The sequence below is a fragment of the Bufo bufo genome, chromosome 9, assembly GCF_905171765.1.
Source record: "Bufo bufo chromosome 9, aBufBuf1.1, whole genome shotgun sequence".
NCBI classification, from domain to species: domain Eukaryota; kingdom Metazoa; phylum Chordata; class Amphibia; order Anura; family Bufonidae; genus Bufo; species Bufo bufo.
The window spans coordinates 56,650,033-56,666,962 of record NC_053397.1 but is presented as its reverse complement, the minus strand read 5'-3'; positions in this window follow the sequence as shown (position 1 = coordinate 56,666,962).

Here is a 16,930-nt window from a genome sequence, read left to right as displayed (position 1 = left end):
TTATTGGAGGTCCTTTGCTACAATCATGGCTCCATTGTGAACATAAGCTGAATAGTAACGTGAACACAGCTGACTACCTACAGTACATATTAAGGTTTTATGAAGTTAGACAAGTAAATGTTTTTGTTTTTCTTTCTAGATCACTGAGCGTGAAATATACAAGTACTCATATAATCACAATTCAATAACAGCATGCAGTGTATTTTTGCACAGCATGCTCAATAAAGGTCTATATGTCCTAATAGCTTTTGGTTCTATATTTCTGGTGCACTCACTCCTGCAGTTATGATAGTAAATCAAAGAATCATACATTAGGGATCTCCAGATGGAAAACAACAAGTATACTAGCCACCATGCTGCATGTGAAGCTTCTCAAGAACACTTGTAAACAAGCTTGTTCACTTAAGAGAGCAGCAATTTATAAAAATGTAAGTGTCTTATAAAAATGTTGGTGACATCCGTGACAGGCTGATATCACTTATTCAATGTTTATTTGCACAAACATACTGTAATTTTCAATGACCAAGCAGGAGAATCAGAGAACTTACTCTAACTAGTCCTTTTTAGTTGTCATCATAGCCAATAGGTTAAAGGGAACCTGTCACCGAGATTTTGTGTATAGAGCTGAGGACATGGGTTGCTAGATGGCCGCTAGCACATCTGCTATATCCAGTCCCCATAGCCCTGTGTGCTTTTATTGTGTAAAAAACACATATGCCTCATCTCAGTGACAGCACTCATCTCAGGTTAATTTGCATATGTATCAAATAGTTTTTTTTACACACAGAGCTATGGGTGGGGACTGGGTATTGCGGATGTGCTAGCGGCCATCTAGCAACCCATGTCCTCAGCTCTATACACAAAATCTCGGTGACAGGTTCCCTGTAAGAGAACTATTCCCTCAGAAGACAACTTTTCCATTTAATTTTTGGTGGTCATCTGTCGCGCCCTGCCCTGTGGGTGTTCTGAGGAGATCTGTCAGAGTTGCTGCACGTGACTCGATCTGACAGTTTGTTTTGTTGTGGGTTAGAACTGAATCCCACCTCCTCCCAGCTGATCTTTAGGTAATTGGTGAGGCTATTTATTCCTCCCTCTTCCTATAGCCTTTGCGGGTTATAGTTCTGCCTTGTGTGAGCTCTAGAAGTTTGGTGGATCGTCTGCTTCAACACATCTCTAGATAAGTCCTTTTCCCTTTTTGCTTCTGTGTCTGTTTTTACTAGGCCTCTAAAGTGACGCTAGCTCCTTCGGTTGTTGAAGGAGCTGGGTGTCTCTTTCCCTCTTCCCTAAAGCTGAGGGTTTGGTTCAGTGTGTTATAGTCTTAGGTACGTGGGCATGTGCATATCTACCATCGAGATATGCACATGGGCATAGCAGCTTAGGGATTGCTAGGAGGTTACCCCTTTTGTTCCCTAGCATTTGGGGCCTAGTTAGTTGTTTTGTTTGCCTTGTCGTGTTCTGCTTCCTTCCCTTATCTTACCTACCGTGACATCATCTCAGAGAGTTTGTACTGGACTCTGTTAACTGTGCTCATAACTTTAACTTTTTACATTTTGTTGTCTTATATTCCTCTTTTAGACTCATTTTTGTTAAATCAACAGGCCTTGTCACCCATTTAGGACTAGTGTTGAGCGAATTGAAGTACCCGAAGTGGACTTTGATCTGAATTTCAGGAAAAATTAGATTGTCATGAAGCCGAATTTACTTGTGTTTTGTGGTAACTAATCAATTTTTCATAAAATGGTGGCTGAAAAAAAAAATACTCACCTCACCCACTTGCTTGCAGAGAGGTCATCTGCTCCTGTCTTGATTGAAGAAAACCCGCCAAAGGACCCGTGGTCATCATGCTCCCCGCAGGTCCTTTGGCAGATTTTCTTCAATCAAGACGGGAGCAGACAGCCTCTCTGCGAGCAAGTGAATGAGGTGAGTAATTTTTATTTTTTTTAAACCCGTGATTAACCCCTGAAAGGCTGCATGTGAGTCACAGATGCTGCGATCAGCATTGAACGTAGCACCTGAGGTGTTAAATGACCGGGGGCAGCGCGATTGCCATTCCCCTTCATTGCGCCCGCACCCTACAATGGAAAGCGTATTCGTAACCAATTTAAATTTCTTGTTGAAGTTCGGCAAAGAAGCAGAATCACATTTTTCTAAATTTCGCTTATCCCTAGTAAGGACCTGTAGTATGGCCATTATTTTTGGTGTGTCATACTTTGAAATCTGGTGACAATATTTAAGCAGGAAGCAATTTTTCTCTCATACCTACACTGCTCCCTCTTTCACATATTCTCCTAGAGAACAAGCATGGAGTGGCTTAACTCAGTTCAGTCAGTACAGCAGATGTTACTGAGCACAGGCCTAAGATGTTTCTTTAAAATTGATGTTCTTTTTTTACTTCAAAACAGGCATTGATGAGGGCATACAAAGGCTGTGCATTGTGAGAACAGACCAAAATAATTTTCACTACAGCTAGCCTATTTTAGAAGCATTAATGAACAATTAACCAACACTGGCACTCTTTCCATCTCTAATCCTATCGCAGAACCACTAATCTCCACCACTAGCAGCTAATGATGAAGGTCTCAGAAGCTTTGCTTCTTATCTCAGTCAGTTTTTAATGCTTGCGTAAGTATGATTTCTGAGAAGGGGGCCCCCTACTGCTTTGCAACCTGAATACAAAGGGGTACTGCATTTTCTGAAGGGCTTTCTGCTCAAAAACACTTTCAGACTTATGTTTGCCTTCCTTCTACAACACACACAAGTGATCAGCGGAGGACTATTGAGGTCGCCAAGAGCTCTTTTTGGCCTTACTTGTTATAATGCTTTAAAGAATGTATTCATTCCACATTAGCTGGATTTTTTTTTTTTTTTGCATTTTTTGGCTTCCTAATAATTTACATCAAAGAAAAAATTTGAGGGCATGAAATAGTATCAAAGAAAAGAATAGCTGGTTTAAAATATGCTATTTCCACAAAATGTGCGGTCTCACAGAGAGAGGGGAAGATCTATGATCTCAGCAAATTAACTTCTTTTGTTAATTTCTACACGGCTTGCTTGAGTTAGAGCAGATAAGTGCATTAAGTGACTTTTATGCTTTATGGTGAAGGTGCCCTTTTTGAAGTTCGTTGGCACACACAAAAATTAGAAAAGAACAGTATAGACATAGGTGCCTGGCTGAGCAATGAGCAGTTTTTACACTTAATCGATGTAAGTAACTCACATGGTCTTCAACTGCAAAACACCAAGGGGGCGCAGAAAGCACTGGTCTTGATCTCCCATGCTCTGCTGGAGGATACGCCTAATTTATGATGAGGTGCAGGCCTCTTCATAAAATAGCTGCATTCTCCAGCAGGCCATGTGCCTAAACACAAATCATTAGCAGCTCTGAGCTGCCGTAGATTTCTGGCTTCATTTACACCAGAAAACTAGCTTAAATGAAGATAAATTTGATGCATTGATTGGCCAGAGCCCCTTCCTGTCCTTTATCGCACCCCTTTTCTGATAAAGTGGCAAGGGAAGTGTAAAACACTTTATTTTCTAAAAAGTTGCATTTAAAAAGTCACAAACACGCAGTTTGCAACTATTTAAAGCCACTTTTCTGGTGCAGGGAGATGATAAATCTCCCCCAATGGTCTTCAGAAACGTAAGAAAAGCCCAAAATTAAAGAGGTTTTCTGAGATTTTGATACTGGTGACTAGAGATGAGCGAATTTTAAAAAAAATTGATTCGGCCAGTTCGCAGAATTTTTCTGAAAAATTCTCTTCAATCCGAATTTATTCGCTGCGAATCACGTTAAAAAAACAGCTATTTCCGGGCTGCAGAGAGCCTTTTATAGGGGTGTAGAACACTGTGCCTTCCAGTAACACGATAGGGAGTCTTCTGTGGTAGTGAAACAATACTGTGAGTCAGTATGACAAGCACATGACAGGAGTCGCTCTTAGAATCACTGCATACTTCACTTATTTGGGCAGTCACGGGGCCAAAACTGACCAAATAACTCAAGTATCAACTCAACCTTAGGCCTCTTGCACACGACCGTATGGCTTTTTCAGTATTTTTTTTTGCGGATCCATTGAAATAAATGGTTCCGTATACGGTCCGTATATGGATCGCAAAAACAGAACGTAAGTGGAAAAAAAAACATACGTGTGCAAGAGGCCTTACAGGTAGATGTTAGCGTCAAGAAGAAGTGCACTCCTTTTACACCCTCGTCAGCTGATTCCACATAGATGTCTACAGAGCTTGTTCTATTAAACGCTTATAAAAGTAGAGCACCCCCCTGACAGAGTGGAGAGGGAGTCAGCAGTAAGTTTGTGTTGACGTCACTGATTATTTTTCCCTTCCTCTGATCCGTCAGAACAATAACCCCTCAAAAAACGGATCCTGTCTGTTGAGCATTTGCCTTCACTCGGTCAGCATTTGGTCAGTAATCCATCAGTATTGCTAATACCAAAAAAACTGAAGTGGATCTAAAACAGAGATGACAAGTAAACCGAATATTTCTACCCACTTTTGGCTACCAAATCATAAGGCAATTCTGATAGGACCATACAGGCCTTAAAACTGCTACACAGACAGGATCCGTTGTGCATCTAATTTGTCCTTCCTTGTGACAGATCAGAAGAAGTGTCAAATAAATGATGATGTCAGCCAGGCCGAAAGCCAAAAGAGTGGACCAGTCATGAAGTGGGGAGGGTGGGAACAGGAGGAGAAGTCCACAGAGTGGACCTATGACATAGTGGTGAGGTCGAAGCAGCATGAGAAGGCCACCGAGTGGCACAATGACCGAGTCTGCAGGTGGCGGCAGCAACAAGAGGAGACCACAGAGGGGCAGAATGCCAGAGTCTGGAGGTGGCGGCAGAATCAGGAGGCCACAGAGTGACACAATGACCGTGTGTGGAGGTGGCAGCACCATGAGTGGGCCACAGAGTGGCTCAATGACCGAGTGTGGAAGTGGCAGCAGCATGAGTAGGCCACAGAGTGGCACAATGACAGAGTGTGGAGGTGTCAGCAGCAGCATCAACAGGAGGCCACAGAGTGGCACAATGACAGAGTGTGGAGGTGTCAGCAGCAGCATCAACAGGAGGCCACAGAGTGGCACAATGACAGAGTCTGGAGGTGGCAGCAGCATGAGTAGGCCACAGAGTGGCACAATGACCATGTGTGGAGGTGGCAGCACCATGAGTAGGCCACAGAATGGCACAATGACAGAGTGTAGAGGTGGCAGCAGCATGAGTCGGCCACAGGGTGGCACAATTACAGAGTCTGGAGGCAGCAGCAGCATCAGGAGGAGGCCACAGAGTGGCACAATAACAGAGTCTGGAGGTGGCAGCAGCACGAGGAAGCCACAGAGTGGCACAATAAAAGAGTGTGTAGGTGGCAGCAGCATGAGTAGGCCACAGAGTGGCACAATCACAGATTGTGGAGGTGTCGGCAGCAGCAGCATCAGGAGAATGACACAGTAGCACAATGACAGAGTCTGGAGTTGGCAGCAGCATCAGGAAGCTACAGAGTGGCACAATGACTTTGTGTGGAGGTGGCAGCAGCATGAAGAGGCCAAAGATTGGCACAATGACAGAGTGTGGAGGTGTCGGCAGCAGCATCAGGAGGAGGCCACGGATTGGCACAATGACAGAGTCTGAAGGTGATGGTAGAATCAGGAGGCCACAGAGTGTCACAATGACTGTTTGTGGAGGTGGCAGCAGAATGAGTAGGCCACAGAGTGGCACAATGACAGTCTGGAGTTGGCAGCAGCATGAGGAAGCCAGAGTGGCACAATGACCATGTGTGGAGGTGGCAGCATCATGAGTAGGCCACAGAGTGGCACAATGACAGAGTCTGGAGGTGGCAACAGCATGAGGAAGCCACAGAATGGCACAATCACAGAGTGTGGAGGTGGCATCAGCATGAGGAAGCCACAGAATGGCACAATGACAGAGTGTCGCTCGACCAAGATACTTCTGGGCGAACCTGCCTGGCATGAACAGGACTCTAGTAGCTACAGACAATGAGAAGACAAAGCGTCAAGATAGTTTTGAGCCCAGAAGAGTCGCGAAGTTCATCCAGATACGTCACTAAAGATTTTACCGCATATAACTGCAGCGCTGACCGCAGAATAAATTTTGTTTTTAGACTGAAATAAGTCACAAAAGATTTTACCACATATTACTACAGCGCTGAACGCTGAATACAATTAGTTTTTCCACCGAAATAAGTCACAAATGATTTAACCGCATATACAGTAATTACAGCGCTGAATGCTGAATAAAATGTTTTTCACCTAAATATTTCCATAAAGATTTTACCACATATAACTGCAACGCTGAATAAAATTTGTTTTTCCACCAAAATATGTCCCAAAAGGTTTTACCATATATAACTTCGACCAAAATATGTCAATAAAGATTTTACCACATATAACGGAGCACGGAGATGGAGAGGGTCTTCGGATTCCCCCCGCACTATACGGACATCTCAGAAATTAACTGCTGCTCCCGACAGCAGCTCCTGGGAAGGTCGTGGAGTGTCCCGGTCATCTGGCATTCACTGAAGGATTATTTTAAAGGTGTGTAGAAGCCACACGGGGTCCCCACGCTGCAGATTTATAATGGAGACATCATGGAGATTTTACCGCATATAACTACAGCGCTGAACGCTGAATAAAATTTGTTTTTCAACCACAATACTTCCATAAAGATTTTACCACATATAACTGCAGCGCTGAACTCTGAATAAAAGTTGTTTTTCCACCGAAATACGTCAATAAAGATTTTACCACATATAACTGCAGCGCTGAATGCTGAATACAATTTCTTTTCCTCCGAAGTACGTCAATAAAGTTTTTACCGCATATTACTGCAGCGCTGAACGCTGAATAAAATTTGTTTTTCCACCGGAATACGTCACAAAAGATTTTAACTAGGGATGAGCGAACCCGAACTGTATAGTTCGGGTTCGTACCGAATTTTGGGGTGTCCGTGACACGGACCCGAACCCGAACATTTTCGTAAAAGTCCGGGTTCGAGTTCGGTGTTCGGCGCTTTCTTGGCGCTTTTTGAAAGGCTGCAAAGCAGCCAATCAACAAGCGTCATACTACTTGGCCCAAGAGGCCATCACAGCCATGCCTACTATTGGCATGGCTGTGATTGGCCAGTGCACCATGTGACCCAGCCTCTATTTAAGCTGGAGTTACGTAGCGCCGCACGTCACTCTGCTATGATCAGTATAGGGAGAGGTTGCAGCTGCGACGTTAGGGCGAGATTAGGCAGATTAACTCCTCCAAAAGACTTCATTCTGTGATCGATCTGCAGCTGTGGATCATTGAAGTGCTATTATTGACTTGCTCACTTTTTTGAGGCTGCCCAGAGCGTTTTTAGATCACTTTTTTTCTGGGGTGATCGGCGGCCATTTTGTGACTTGTGGTGCGCCAGCACGAGCTATCACCAAGTGTATTTAACCATCGATAGTGTGGTTATTTTGTGCTATATCCTACATCAGCTGCAGGCTGAGCCTGTGTCACCGAAGTGCATTTAACCATCAACAGTCTGGTTATTTTTTGGCCATATACTACATCAGCTGCAGGCTGAGCCTGTGTCACCGAAGTGCATTTAACCATCAACAGTCTGATTATTTTTTGGCCATATACTACATCAGCTGCAGGCTGAGCCTGTGTCACCCAAGTGTATTTAACCATCGATAGTGTGGTTATTTTGTACTATATCCTACATCAGCTGCAGGCTGAGCCTGTGTCACCCAAGTGCATTTAACCATCAACAGTCTGATTATTTTTTGGCCATATACTAAATCTGGTGCAGGCTGAGCCTGTGTCACCCAAGTGCATTTAACCATCAACAGTCTGATTATTTTTTGGCCATATACTACATCTGGTGCAGGCTGAGCCTTTGTCACCCAAGTGCATTTAACCATCAACAGTGTGGTTATTTTTTGGACATATATTACATCAGGGGCAAGTTGAGCCTGTCACCCAGCGCAAAAAAAAACAGGTCTCACATCTCTATTCAACCAAATCTGCACTGTTTTAGCTGGTCAAGTTATTTGTAGTGACCGTAAAAGCAGACTTTTTGTTCTGGGTTGAAAAAGCATTCCCAAATTTGCCATTCTCAAAATAACTAGTTTCTGGTATTTGAGGCCTACTTGAAATCTATCCCAAAAAGAAAATCTTACATTGAAGGTATTGATAGTGTCATTCAGAAAAACCTAAGACAGACGCTAGCGTGCTGATAGAAGTGTGATTCTGTGATTAAACCTATACCTGTCACACAGCGCAAAAAAAAAACAGGTCTCACATCTCTATTCAACCAAATCTGCACTGTTTTAGCTGGTCAAGTTATTTGTAGTGACCGTAAAAGCAGACTTTTTGTTCTGGGTTGAAAAAGCATTCCCAAATTTGCCATTCTCAAAATAACTAGTTTCTGGTATTTGAGGCCTACTTGAAATCTATCCCAAAAAGAAAATCTTACATTGAAGGTATTGATAGTGTCATTCAGAAAAACCTAAGACACACGCTAGCGTGCTGATAGAAGTGTGATTCTGTGATTAAACCTATACCTGTCACACAGCGCAAAAAACAACAGGTCTCACATCTCTATTCAACCAAATCTGCACTGTTTTAGCTGGTCAAGTTATTTGTAGTGACCGTAAAAGCAGACTTTTTGTTCTGGGTTAAAAAAGCATTCCCAAATTTGCCATTCTCAAAATAACTAGTTTCTGGTATTTGAGGCCTACTTGAAATCTATCCCAAAAAGAAAATCTTACATTGAAGGTATTGATAGTGTCATTCAGAAAAACCTAAGACACACGCTAGCGTGCTGATAGAAGTGTGATTCTGTGATTAAACCTATACCTGTCACACAGCGCAAAAAAAAACAGGTCTCACATCTCTATTCAACCAAATCTGCACTGTTTTAGCTGGTCAAGTTATTTGTAGTGACCGTAAAAGCAGACTTTTTGTTCTGGGTTGAAAAAGCATTCCCAAATTTGCCATTCTCAAAATAACTAGTTTCTGGTATTTGAGGCCTACTTGAAATCTATCCCAAAAAGAAAATCTTACATTGAAGGTATTGATAGTGTCATTTAGAAAAACCTAAGACACACGCTAGCGTGCAGATAGAAGTGTGATTCTGTGATTAAACCTATACCTGTCACACAGCGCAAAAAAAAACAGGTCTCAAATCTCTATTCAACCAAATCTGCACTGTTTTAGCTGGTCAAGTTATTTGTAGTGACCGTAAAAGCACTTTTTTTTTCTGGGTTGAAAAAGCATTCCCAAATTTGCCATTCTCAAAATTGTGGTGAACGGGAACAATGAGGAAAACATCTAATAAGGGACGCGGACGTGGACATGGTCGTGGTGGTGTTAGTGGACCCTCTGGTGCTGGGAGAGGACGTGGCCGTTCTGCCACAGCCACACGTCCTAGTGAACCAACTACCTCAGGTCCCAGTAGCCAGCAGAATTTACAGCGATATTTGGTGGGGCCCAATGCCGTTCTAAGGATGGTAAGGCCTGAGCAGGTACAGGCATTAGTCAATTGGGTGGCCGACAGTGGATCCAGCACGTTCACATTATCTCCCACCCAGTCTTCTGCAGAAAGCGCACAGATGGCGCATGAAAACAAAGCCCATCGGTCTGTCACATCACCCCCATGCATATCAGGGAAACTGTCTGAGCCTCAAGTTATGCAGCAGTCTCTTATGCTGTTTGAAGACTCTGCTGCCAGGGTTTCCCAAGGGCATCCACCTAGCCCTTCCCCAGGGGTGGAAGAGATAGAATGCACTAACGCACAACCACTTATTTTTCCTGATGATGAGGACATGGGAATACCACCTCAGCACGTTCTCTGATGATGACGAAACACAGGTGCCAACTGCTGCGTCTTTCTGCAGTGTGCAGACTGAACAGGAGGTCAGGGATCAAGACTGGGTGGAAGACGATGCAGGGGACGATGAGGTCCTAGACCCCACATGGAATGAAGGTCGTGCCACTGACTTTCACAGTTCAGAGGAAGAGGCAGTGGTGAGACCGAGCCAACAGCGTAGCAAAAGAGGGAGCAGTGGGCAAAATCAGAACACCCGCCGCCAAGAGACTCCGCCTGCTACTGACCGCCGCCATCTGGGACCGAGCACCCCAAAGGCAGCTTCAAGGAGTTCCCTGGCATGGCACTTCTTCAAACAATGTGCTGACGACAAGACCCGAGTGGTTTGCACGCTGTGCCATCAGAGCCTGAAGCGAGGCATTAACGTTCTGAACCTTAGCACAACCTGCATGACCAGGCACCTGCATGCAAAGCATGAACTGCAGTGGAGTAAACACCTTAAAAACAAGGAAGTCACTCAGGCTCCCCCTGCTACCTCTTCTGCGGCTGCCGCCTCGGCCTCTTCTGCTGCTGCCGCCGCCTCGGCCTCTTCTGCTGCTGCTGCCGCCGCCTCGGCCTCTTCCTCCGCCTCTGGAGGAACGTTGGCACCTGCCGCCCAGCAAACATGGGATGTACCACCAACACCACCACCTGCGTCACCAAGCATCTCAACCATGTCACACGGCAGCGTTCAGCTCTCCATCTCACAAACATTTGAGAGAAAGCGTAAATTCCCACCTAGCCACCCTCGATCCCTGGTCCTGAATGCCAGCATTTCTAAACTACTGGCCTATGAAATGCTGTCATTTAGGCTGGTGGACACACACAGCTTCAAACAGCTCATGTCACTTGCTGTCCCACAGTATGTTGTTCCCAGCCGCCACTACTTCTCCAAGAGAGCCGTGCCTTCCCTGCACAAACAAGTGTCCGATAAAATCAAGTGTGCACTGCGCAACGCCATCTGTGGCAAGGTCCACCTAACCACAGATACGTGGACCAGTAAGCACGGCCAGGGACGCTATATCTCCCGAACTGCACACTGGGTAAATGTAGTGGCGGCTGGGCCCCAGGCGGAGAGCTGTTTGGCGCACGTCCTTCCGCCGCCAAGGATCGCAGGGCAACATTCTTTGCCTCCTGTCTCCTCCTCCTCAGCTTCCTCCTCCTCTTCTTCCACCTGCTCATCCAGTCAGCCACACACCTTCACCACCAACTTCAGCACAGCACGGGGTAAACGTCAGCTGGCCATTCTGAAACTCATATGTTTGGGGGACAGGCCCCACACCGCACAGGAGTTGTGGCGGGGTATAGAACAACAGACCGACGAGTGGTTGCTGCCGGTGAGCCTCAAGCCCGGCCTGGTGGTGTGCGATAATGGGCGAAATCTCGTTGCAGCTCTGGGACTAGCCGGTTTGACGCACATCCCTTGCCTGGCGCATGTGCTGAATTTGGTGGTGCAGAAGTTCATTCGCAACTACCCCGACATGTCAGAGCTGCTGCATAAAGTGCGGGCCGTCTGTTCGCGCTTCCGGCGTTCACACCCTGCCGCTGCTCGCCTGTCTGCGCTACAGCGTAACTTCGGCCTTCCCGCTCACCGCCTCATATGCAACGTGCCCACCAGGTGGAACTCCACCTTGCATATGCTGGACAGACTGTGCGAGCAGCAGCAGGCCATAGTGGAGTTTCAGCTGCAGCACGCACGGGTCAGTCGCACTGTGGATAAGACCCACTTCACCACCAATGACTGGGCCTCCATGCGAGACCTGTGTGCCCTGTTGCGCTGTTTCGAGTACTCCACCAACATGGCCAGTGGCGATGACGCCGTTATCAGCGTTACAATACCACTTCTATGTCTCCTTGAGAAAACACTTAGGGCGATGATGGAAGAGGAGGTGGCCCAGGAGGAAGAGGAGGAAGAGGGGTCATTTTTAGCACTTTCAGGCCAGTCTCTTCAAAGTGACTCAGAGGGAGGTTTTTTGCAACACCAGAGGCCAGGTACAAATGTGGCCAGACAGGGCCCACTACTGGCGGACGAGGAGGACGAGGATAAGGAGGAGGTGGAGGAGGATGAGGATGAAGCATGTTCACAGCGGGGTGGCACCCAAAGCAGCTCGGGCCCATCACTGGTGTGTGGCTGGGGGGAAACACAGGACGATGACGATACGCCTCCCACAGAGGACAGCTTGTCCTTACCTCTGGGCAGCCTGGCACACATGAGCGACTACATGCTGCAGTGCCTGCGCAACGACAGCAGAGTTGCCCACATTTTAACGTGTGCGGAATACTGGGTTGCCACCCTGCTGGATCCCAGGTACAAAGACAATGTGCCCACCTTACTTCCTACACTGGAGCGTGATAGGAAGATGCGCGAGTACAAGCGCACGTTGGTAGACGCGCTACAGAGAGCATTCCCAAATGTCACATGGGAAGCAGTGGAAGCCCAAGGCGAAGGCAGAGGAGGAGCAAGAGGTCGCCAACGCAGCTGTGTCACGGCCAGCTCCTCTGAGGGCAGGGTTAGCATGGCAGAGATGTGGAAAAGTTTTGTCACCACGCCACAGCTAACTGCACCACCACCTGATACGGAACGTGTTAGCAGGAGGCAACATTTCACTAACATGGTGGAACAGTACCTGTGCACACCCCTCCACGTACTGACTGATGGTTCGGCCCCATTCAACTTCTGGGTCTCCAAATTGTCCACGTGGCCAGAGCTAGCCTTTTATGCCTTGGAGGTGCTGGCCTGCCCGGCGGCCAGCGTTTTGTCTGAACGTGTATTCAGCACGGCAGGGGGCGTCATTACAGACAAACGCAGCCGCCTGTCTACAGCCAATGTGGACAAGCTGACGTTCATAAAAATGAACCAGGCATGGATCCCACAGGACCTGTCCATCCCTTGTGCAGATTAGATATTAACTACCTCCCCTTAACAATATATTATTCTACTCCAGGGTACTTCCTCATTCAATACTATTTTTAATTTCATTTTACCATTAAATTGCGGGGCAACCCAAAGTTGAATGAACCTCTCCTCTGTCTGGGTGCCGGGGCCTAAATGTGTGACAGTGGCCTGTTCCAGTGGTGGGTGACGTGAAGCCTGATTCTCTGCTATGACATGAAGACAGATTCTGTGCTGACATAAGGCCAGATTCTCTGTTACGGGACCTCTCTCCTCTGCCTGGGTGCCTGGGCCTAAATGTGTGACAGTGGCCTGTTCCAGTGGTGGGTGACGTGAAGCCTGATTCTCTGCTATGACATGAATACAGATTCTGCGCTGACATAAGGCCAGATTCTCTGTTACGGGACCTCTCTCCTCTGCCTGGGTGCCTGGGCCTAAATGTGTGACAGTGGCCTGTTCCAGTGGTGGGTGACGTGAAGCCTGATTCTCTGCTATGACATGAAGACAGATTCTGCGCTGACATAAGGCCAGATTCTCTGTTACGGGACCGCTCTCCTCTGTCTGGGTGCCGGGGCCTAAATGTGTGACAGTGGCCTGTTCCAGTGGTGGGTGACGTGAAGCCTGATTCTCTGCTATGACATGATTACAGATTCTGCGCTGACATAAGGCCAGATTCTCTGTTACGGGACCTCTCTCCTCTGCCTGGGTGCCTGGGCCTAAATGTGTGACAGTGGCCTGTTCCAGTGGTGGGTGACGTGAAGCCTGATTCTCTGCTATGACATGAAGACAGATTCTGCGCTGACATAAGGCCAGATTCTCTGTTACGGGACCTCTCTCCTCTGCCTGGGTGCCTGGGCCTAAATGTGTGACAGTGGCCTGTTCCAGTGGTGGGTGACGTGAAGCCTGATTCTCTGCTATGACATGAAGACAGATTCTGCGCTGACATAAGGCCAGATTCTCTTTTACGGGACCTCTCTCCTCTGCCTGGGTGCCTGGGCCTAAATGTGTTACAGTGGCCTGTTCCAGTGGTGGGTGACGTGAAGCCTGATTCTCTGCTATGACATGAATACAGATTCTGCGCTGACATAAGGCCAGATTCTCTGTTACGGGACCTCTCTCCTCTGCCTGGGTGCCTGGGCCTAAATGTGTGACAGTAGCCTGTTCCAGTGGTGGGTGACGTGAAGCCTGATTCTCTGCTATGACATGAAGACAGATTATGCGCTGACATAAGGCCAGATTCTCTGTTACGGGACCGCTCTCCTCTTTCTGGGTGCCGGGGCCTAAATGTGTGACAGTGGCCTGTTCCAGTGGTGGGTGACGTGAAGCCTGATTCTCTGCTATGACATGAAGACAGATTCTGCGCTGACATAAGGCCAGATTCTCTGTTACGGGACCTCTCTCCTCTGCCTGGGTGCCTGGGCCTAAATGTGTGACAGTGGCCTGTTCCAGTGGTGGGTGACGTGAAGCCTGATTCTCTGCTATGACATGAAGACAGATTCTGCGCTGACATAAGGCCAGATTCTCTGTTACGGGACCGCTCTCCTCTGTCTGGGTGCCGGGGCCTAAATGTGTGACAGTGGCCTGTTCCAGTGGTGGGTGACGTGAAGCCTGATTCTCTGCTATGACATGAAGACTGATTCTGCGCTGACATGAAGCCAGATTCTCTGCTATGGCATGATGAGACTGATTCTCTGCTGATATGAAGCCAGATTCTTTGCTATGGCATGAAGAGACTGATTCTCTGCTGACGTGAAGCCAGATTCTCTGCTATGGGACCTCTGTCCAATTGATATTGGTTCATTTTTATTTTTTTAATTTTTATTTTAATTCATTTCCCTATCCACGTTTGTTTGCAGGGGATTTACCTACATGTTGCTGCCTTTTGCAGCCCTCTAGCTCTTTCCTGGGCTGTTTTACAGCCTTTTTAGTGCCCAAAAGTTCGGGTCCCCATTTACTTTAATGGGGTTCGGGTTCGGGACGAAGTTCGGATCGGGTTCGGATCCCGAACCCGAACATTTCCGGGAAGTTCGGCCGAACTTCTCGAACCCGAACATCCAGGTGTTCGCTCAACTCTAATTTTAACACATATAACCACAGCGCTGAACGCTGAATAAAATTTGTTTTTCGACCAAAATATGTCAATAAAGATTTTAGCATAAATATTACTTCAGCGCTGAATGCTTAATATATTTTGTTTTTCGACTGAAATACGTCACTAAGGCTGAGTTCACACGGCATCCGCTCGTGTGAACTCAGCCTAAAGGTTTTACCACATATAACTGCAAAAGTGAACGCTGAATATATTTCGTTTTTGTACTGAAATAATAATAACTGCAGAAGTGAAATGTGTATATATTTTTATTTTTGTACTGAAATAGGCCAGTAAACGCTTTTAGCAGAAATAAATGCACCAGTGAAGTGCGTACGGTATATATTTTACTTTCTGTACTGAAGTAGGCCACTAAACCCTTTTGCCACAAATAACTGCACCAGTGAAGTGCGTATATTTTTTTCTTTCTATAATGAAATATGCCACTGAACGCTTTTGCCACAAATAAGTGCACCAGTGAAGTGCGTATATATATTTTTTTCTATAATGAAATAGGCCACTAAACGCTTTTGCCACAAATAAGTGCACCAGTGAAGTGTGTATATTTTTTTCTTTCTGTACGCTTTCAACACATATAACTGCTGACGTGAACTGAGAATATATTTTTCTTGTTTGAAAAGATATAAGCCACTAAAGGCTTTTCAACATAGCACTTGCACCCCAAGAACAAATTGCTGGAATGACATTGCTGTATAATGGCTATTTGAATCCCCAAATTATCTTTCCCTGCACTTGAAAATTGCTTTTCTAGCACTGTCCCTAGCGCCTTGTGACGTCTCTCCCTGCACTAAGATTCTGTGAAATTATTCCTCCCTATCCTTTCCCTGCACTTATAAATCGTCAGTTTTTTTTCACTGAGTTTTTCCAATTGCTCTCCTTAGCGCCTTATCACGTCTGTCCCTGCACTCAGAACGCTGGAAAATGTCTGACTCTAAGATGGCCACCGTATTTATAGGGCTGTGACATCACAGGGATGGCTGCTGATTGGCTGCATGCATGGTATTGTGGGTCAGCCCGCCTTCCCAGAGTTCCTTGCCCCATGTCTTCACACGTGTAGCTGCAATTTTAACCGCCATTTTAGGAAAAATTGTGATTCGTTACCACGAAGCGCGAGGAAATTCGTATTCGTTGCAAATCAAATTTTTCCTGAAATTCGGATCAAATTCCACTTCATCAGCTTCGATTCGCTCATTTCTACTGGTGAGCTATCCTGAAGATAGGTCATCAGTATCTGATCGGTGGGGATCTGACACCTGGGACCTATGTTGGTCATCTTTTTGAGAAGGGACCAATGCTCCTGTGAGGGGTCCAGCCTTCTCTCAGCTTACTAAACACAGCACCGTACATTGTATAGTGGCTGTGCTTGGTATCGTGATCAGCTCCATAGAAGTGAATAGGGCTGGGTCACAGCTGCTATACAATGTACGGCACTGTGCTTAGTAAGCACGAAGAAGGCTGCGGTGCTCACCTGAGCTTCTTAAACAGCTCATTGTGGGGTCCCAGGTGTCAGACCCCCACCGATCAGCTACTGATGACCTATCCTGAGGATAGATCATTCTCAAAATCTCGGAAAACCCCTTTAATAAGTAAAAATAAATACAGGATGCCTTTTAAAGGGGATCTGTCAGTTCTGAAGCATCCACCCTCCAACTAGAGTAAGTGGTGTATAGTGTGATGCTAAGTCTGATTATGCCATCTTTATCTTCATTACTCACTTGCATTCCAATGTTGTGCTCTGATAAACTAGCAGTAAAATGCATTGAGATAACTCCTCTTTGAGTCCTCCCTATTATGTTCCTGAGCTCAGGAGTCCTCTCAATGCATTTTACTGCTGGTTTGTGGAGTATGAAGATAAAATTAGATCATCAGTCTCAGTGTCACTTACATTATACACCGTTTACTCTAGTTTAGGGGGTAATTTGGAGCTGACACATTACCTTTAAAGAAAGCCTGTCAGCAAGGTTCATTCATTACAAAGAATTTGGGTTTTCTAATCTACTCTTTACTTAACATCAATCTACCATTTAACCCTGACACTTTTTTAAGACCTGATATCGA